The 6,244-nt window shown below is 42.8% G+C and overlaps 1 protein-coding gene across 2 annotated transcripts in view; it reads right to left on the reverse strand.

Moving 5' to 3' along the window:
• Positions 1-2,650, reverse strand: part of LOC120443724 (diacylglycerol kinase 1) — a 49,756-nt gene extending 47,106 nt beyond the window's left edge. Inside the window, exon 1 of one of the 2 annotated variants that reach the window (XM_039622973.2) lies at positions 2,266-2,650. The gene's annotated coding sequence lies outside the window, so the exon portion shown is untranslated. The remainder of the gene's footprint in view (positions 1-2,265) is intronic. The other variant, XM_039622974.2, reaches the window with a different exon arrangement.
• Positions 2,651-6,244: the final 3,594 nt, after the last annotated feature.

The raw sequence follows: 6,244 nt of genomic DNA on the forward strand, positions 1-6,244 counted from the left end.
CATTTACTACAATACGAGGGAAAATATTTAACTATATATGTATATATATTTTCAATGGAAATTCAAGGCCAAGTTATGCCTCCCCTAAAATTTGTTTGTCTAAACATGGCTTTACAACAAATTGTAAAAGTAATTTCTCATTGTCTGCAAAGCCATTGTTACGCGGACTTTGTTACCTAGTGTTATGAGTTGGTCTGCGTATCTTTCCTGCGTATCGCGCAACTAACTTCAGTGGGAGCGCCCTGGGCAAAACGCTTGCCTCACAGATTTGCGTGCAGCACACACAACAAAAAGTAAATAATGAACAAAAAACAAAAAAACGGACTGGGTGGGGGCTCTTGGATATTTGGGATACTTGGGTGCTGTGTCACATTTCTGTTGCGAGCTTCGTGTTATTTTGCCATTTTGTTTGCTTGGTTGGCTGTGCGACGCTGCGGCTTATCACATAATTTGAATAAAGTAGCTGCAATCTTGTGTCAGATTATCGCAAATTAGAGCGACAACGGACAGGGGTGCAGATAAAAACATCAGCTAAGTAGCAGCAGGAGTAGCAATAGCAGAAACACGACAAATTGTTTGGATGAGTTTGAGTGTGGAGCAATGTAGCTTTAAGAACATTATCAAGCATACGCCCTGGTGTCTGATGCACTTTCTGCCCCGCAGTTTGCTTACTTTGTGCGGCAAAATCGAATTATGCACGTGGGGCGCAAAGGTGAGCAAAGACCAGAAGTGAATGGGCGAAATAATTGAATCAGGAGCAAATTGCAGGACATGTCGCCCGCCAGCCTCCAGGCAACTGCCTGCTTCGTTTTCCACGTCACGGATGGTAACCGATGTTACCCGTTTACCCGTCTGATGCTGACTTTTCCCGGACGTTAAGCAAATTGCTTGACACTTTTAATTATGGAAATCTACTACTAACGCTCTGATGGGTCGCGAGGATATATGGGTTTATACATATATGAATTGCGATTGCAGTGCGGAACATAAGTTAAGCAGTCACCATCCGTCACTTTTCTTGGTAAACATCACAGCACAGCACAGCCAGAGGCAACGAAACGGCTAAACCGGACCATTAGCTAAATAAATCGAAACTGCTTTGGACGAAATTAAACGAACTCGAGCGCGGAGTGAAGCAAACATTAATCCACCAGGAATGGGCATCTACCCCTTTCGCACAATGCCAAAAATACGCAATTCAAATTTCTGCGAATTGCGAGGAGCGCCGTTAATCGAAAAACCGTTTTTCTTCCAGCAGTGAAAAGCTAATGAAAGGGGAAATCAAATCGAAAATTCAGCGTCACGCGAATTATGACCGCTGCTCGATAATTGTTGTATACAGGGAGAGATAATCAAACATTTTTTATTGCAGAGTAAATATTTTCGCAAATGTAAAATAGGAATAGAATTTCTTTTTATCGGACTGCTTAATGACTGATCGTTTAAATGTACTAAACAGTTCTAGTTCAAAGATAAAAATCATAAAAATCAAATGTAATAATATACATGCTAAAAATGTTTTTTACTTTATTGACTTTATTATTATTATTATTATTATTAAGGCACAAAGGCAAGTACATTTGGTTTAAAACTTTTATAATAAAATCAAAATTAACGATTTTTAGAACCATTACTTTTTAATAAACATCTAGTCTTTAAAAAATGTACACGAATGAAACGTGGTCTTTTGAAGACGTTTATGTAATTTGTCAGCACAAAAAGTTATATTGACATTTTTTAATATGTAACGCTGCCACTTTGTTTAGAGCATGTGTTTACTTTTTTCTCTGTGAGCTGTTTTCAATTGCAAAGGAATCCCCCTGGCCTCCGCGGTTTACACGGAAATGAGTCGGAAAACATTTGCCTGTCAACGGGGTCATAATCGAACACGGCTGTATATGGTATATGTACTTTGCGGGATGGGGGGCTCGGGAATATTTGGTAATTGCACCTCGGGATGCTTAACATGATGCACTGGCACCGCGAAATATTAAGTCTGCCGCGGCCCAGGCAATATCGGCCATTATTTATTGAACACAGTGCTCCCGGTTCTTTATGTCATCATAGTGGCCTGGCTTTCCATCGGCATTTTCGGCGAGTGCTGCTCTTTTCCGCTCTGACTCATGATGAAATGAATTTTCCGACCAGCCCAACACCAAAGGTTTCCCAAAATTAACATATTCCGGGCCAGAAACTTGTTCGCACCAGTCTTTGGTTAATTTGAGGGCACCCCACGTGCACTCACACCCACGCACTTTGGCTCACCTTTTCGCTGGATGAATTTTTCCTGGTTGTCCTCGCTTTTCCTGTTTTCCTTGCTTTCGCTTAAATTAATGCTGCAGCCGAGGACCTGGGAAGTGCGGTTCCTTTTGCTGTTGTGGCACTTTTCACTAGCATATTTTGCTGCGCAGTTTGACGCGTGTAATTGTAATTTATTCACGCTTAAGCCCGGCACATGGCGTATGTTGAACAGTTTCTGTTTACACTCACTTTGAAATCATTTACAAGGCGTTTTCCTGCGATATCTCTATATCTTCGCGATGGGGCGAAGTCAAAGCACTTTGTCGTTTCTTTGACTTGCGAGGATTTTAGCTTCTTTTTTTGTTTTTGTTTTTTATGTTTACTACAAAAATATATGTTTTGTTTTGGGGGGTTTTCCTGATGAACTCAAGACCGTTTCTTAATTTTCGGGGAGCTTTCTCAACTTTTTTCCCAGATGCGATCGCCGGCACGTCCACTTACGAAGTGAGGGCTACGGCCACTGGGGCTTTCTTTTATAGCTGCCCGCTCTTTTCGCCGCTCTCTTACTCGCCTCCAGCGTTATTTCTGTTTCTGTTATCAGTGGCTTCGCTCTCTTCCGCCAATCTCTTAAACAGCTGAGGGACTCTCTTAGCGGACCTCAAAATGCACTTTCTTATCAGCACCTCTCGCATCTTGTGACGTCACTGTAAAGCCCTTAGCCAATTGCACGTTTTGTGCATGTTTGTGTGTATATAGTGCATAATGGTCATGGACTTTGGCGACTTCAGGCTATAAATTAACCATTAACCTTTGCTTTTGTCCAGATTTTAGCTGCTCTTCTTCTCTATTTACACTTCTCTCCTTCAACGGTTTTTGCTCTCAGCCAGTGGTTCTTTTGTTATTGTTATTCTTGCTGTTGTGCCTTTTGCATCTGGGCTCTCTGTTGATTTATCTGAAAATATGTTATCCTGGAATGGCGAACAAATTAAACTCCCCCGGGAATTTAATATGAATAAATGCTAGCAGGAAAAGTTTTGAATATGTCTGTGTACTTTTCCGGTTCTCTTGATAAGCAGCCTCTAGACTTTAGACAAAGTTTCGGCGTTTTTAAATCACAAAAGTTTATTCTTGGCTATGTTTAATTGTTTCTAGTTGTGCTGCATTCGGGCAGTCTTTGAATTGGGAAAGGGCATTCCGAAATGTTAAATTGCTAAAGGAGTTAATGTGCCGAATAATTAGGCTAAACTAAAATAAGTAGCAGCAACATAGAAAAGAAGAACTGGTAATAAAATAATACAAATTAATGGTTGCGGTTCATTTTAAACTGATAGTTTCTGATAAGATATAGGTCTATTATAACAAGGAATTTTCCTTTACCTTAATCATTTGATTACGATTTAAAATCGTGCAAAATGTAATAATTTATAGGATCGTTCAAATACTGCTGATTTCCCTAGAAAAATCAGTTATTTGGTGCTTGTCCTGGCGATTTCATCACGAAAAACCCTGTGAAGCGAAATATGAACCATATGAAGCATAGATTAAGCCCCGCGAATTGCTCATGTACTGCCGAAAAAAGTACTTGCTTCGGTTCCTTTGCTCCGCGTTTACGCATAAAAATTCGCTTCAATTTTTGCGCTTCACAGCAGATTGCCACTTGCTTTTTCTACAGGGAGTCCAGAGTCCTGGTTCGCATACACACACAGACGCACGCACACACTCGCACTCAGTGAGATGGGCATGCAAAAGCGCTGCCATTTTATCGTTGCCTACTTCCAGCCATCAAGCTGTGCCAGAAATTGGAACTCGACATCCCTCCCCCTCAACTCTTACTCGCCGACTGTTCCCACCCCGCTGCCTCCGCCTACTCTCCTTTATTTTTAGCAGTAGCATAATTTTTTATTGATTGGATTTCAGTGAAAATCACTTCCGGCGATAAATTTGTTATGCAGGCAGCGATTCGTTCGGTTATGCCCTGGCTTTCAGCTTTCCTTTTACTTCGCAAAAACAGGAAGAACTTCCCTGCTGGCGGAGGAATATCTGAGGACCGACTGACATTTTACAGGAACACTGTGTGTGTGTTTTGATTTATTTTACTTCTGCGTCAATGTCAATCGAATCTGCAGACTTCGAGAGGGGGATATCCTTGCTTGTTTAACTCGGAATTTGTTTGTTTGGCTTTCCTCATGGCTTTCCCCATGCACTAATGGCCAATGGGGGGGCTGGCAAATGGGAATGGAAATGGAAATGGCAACCGGCAAATGGCTACGAGTATTGACAAAGAAAATTTGCAAACTGTTTGCCTTACATTACATATGATGGCCGTGTGCGGAGGGGGGAGGGGGGAGAAAAGCCTTTGGGCCAAATCAAATACGAGCACGAATTCCCACAAATTACTGCAAAATGTTATCAAAAAGCCAGCAACGATGTCTGGTAATTTAATATTTCAATCCCCGGCTCCATGGGGTCATTGATCCTGGCTATGACCACGTTGTCCTGCCAACCAGTAATGGGGCTTTGAGGATAAACATTAAGCATCGGGCGGCGTAAAATCGTGGCAAATGAACCACTAAAGACATGTCCATAACAACAGCTGCTGACCCACACACACTCACACACACACAAACAGTCCGAGGACATTGGGCCTGCCCTAAGAGAGTCGTGACGTCACATGTCCTTTGCCAAGAGATCCAGCAAAGCAGTTGAAGAGCGCCATGTGGAGAGCGTCTGCGCGGAGCAAGGACTCTTTCCGACTTCCGGCTAGCGCAGCGACCATATGACATCATTGAAAACAAACCCCGAGCTCCAAGCTTTGGTAATGAAATTATGCGTTTCTTTGCCATTTTTGCCACCGCCTTCGGTTGCAAGCAGGAGTGTGTGTGTGCGTGTGCCGTGTCGGTGTGAATAGTTTTGGCTTCTGCTGTGGCGCCTATGGGAGCGCTGACGTCACTGCTGCCTGTGAACTCGAATGTAAAATTGGCAAATAAATAGGATTTGATATTTAACGTCCCGCTGCAAGGAAGCCATGCGCAGTCGATGGTGACATAAGACGGAGAGACGGAGAGTCGGAGCAGCCAAACAAAATTCCATCGCCGACTGCAGTGATGCCATCGGTTTGGGGGGCCAAAAATCTGGCTAGCTTGGCAGTACTAATGTAATACTTAGTGTTCAAACTTACAACTCCACGAATATTTTAAGTAATTTAAAAAAAAATTATCGCTTTCACTTGTATTGCTTAATATCAGTGGGCTAGCTAGTCCCGAGATACTAGGACGAACAGATGGACAGATTCTAGTAATGCTGATTAAGAATATATGTATATCCTTTATAGGATCGGACATTTTTAAAGGCGTCTAGGAAACCCTTTTACCTTACATGTAGCGAGTGAAAAAACGGACGATTTCGTTTTCAAAGGACCTTTAGCCATAAAACGGCTAAGAAAACACAACTTGCCAAGTGACCGTTGGGTGTGCAAAGGTCACCAAAGCCGAAGGAAGACAATGACATTTCGGTGGCCTAATTGAATCATGAGCACGTGCATCGTTTCCCGGCTTATGCGACTTTTCAATCATTGCCCTGCCCCCAGGTAAAAAAGGCAATGAATTTCCCCCTGCCGCCACTAGAGTCCTTCGCCATTTGGGTTGTTATTGTTTTATGCGCTATTACTTCCTCTTTGATGAAGGGCTCGGCCCGAAGGATGCTGCACTCAATGCGCTCCACTCTGTCCCCAGTTCAGTGACGTCAATGGCTAAATGACTGAGTGGCCAAATAGCAGAATGCTGCTTTTTGTGGCTGTTCCTTTTTTATGGACACGCCTGTGAGTGCGGTTAAGCGGCGAGACGTTGCGCCATTAACTCGAAGCGCACTTTCGGGCGCTCTTTAAAATTGCAAGTTGGCAGTAGGACTGTTGGCTGAAGTGCGGCATTTTGGCCATAAACGGAAGTCAACAGCCAGACATTAGGATTTGGCTTTAAAAGTTAAGTGAAAGTCTATATTAGTGCTA

The sequence above is a fragment of the Drosophila santomea genome, chromosome 2L (assembly GCF_016746245.2).
Source record: "Drosophila santomea strain STO CAGO 1482 chromosome 2L, Prin_Dsan_1.1, whole genome shotgun sequence".
Classification (NCBI taxonomy): domain Eukaryota; kingdom Metazoa; phylum Arthropoda; class Insecta; order Diptera; family Drosophilidae; genus Drosophila; species Drosophila santomea.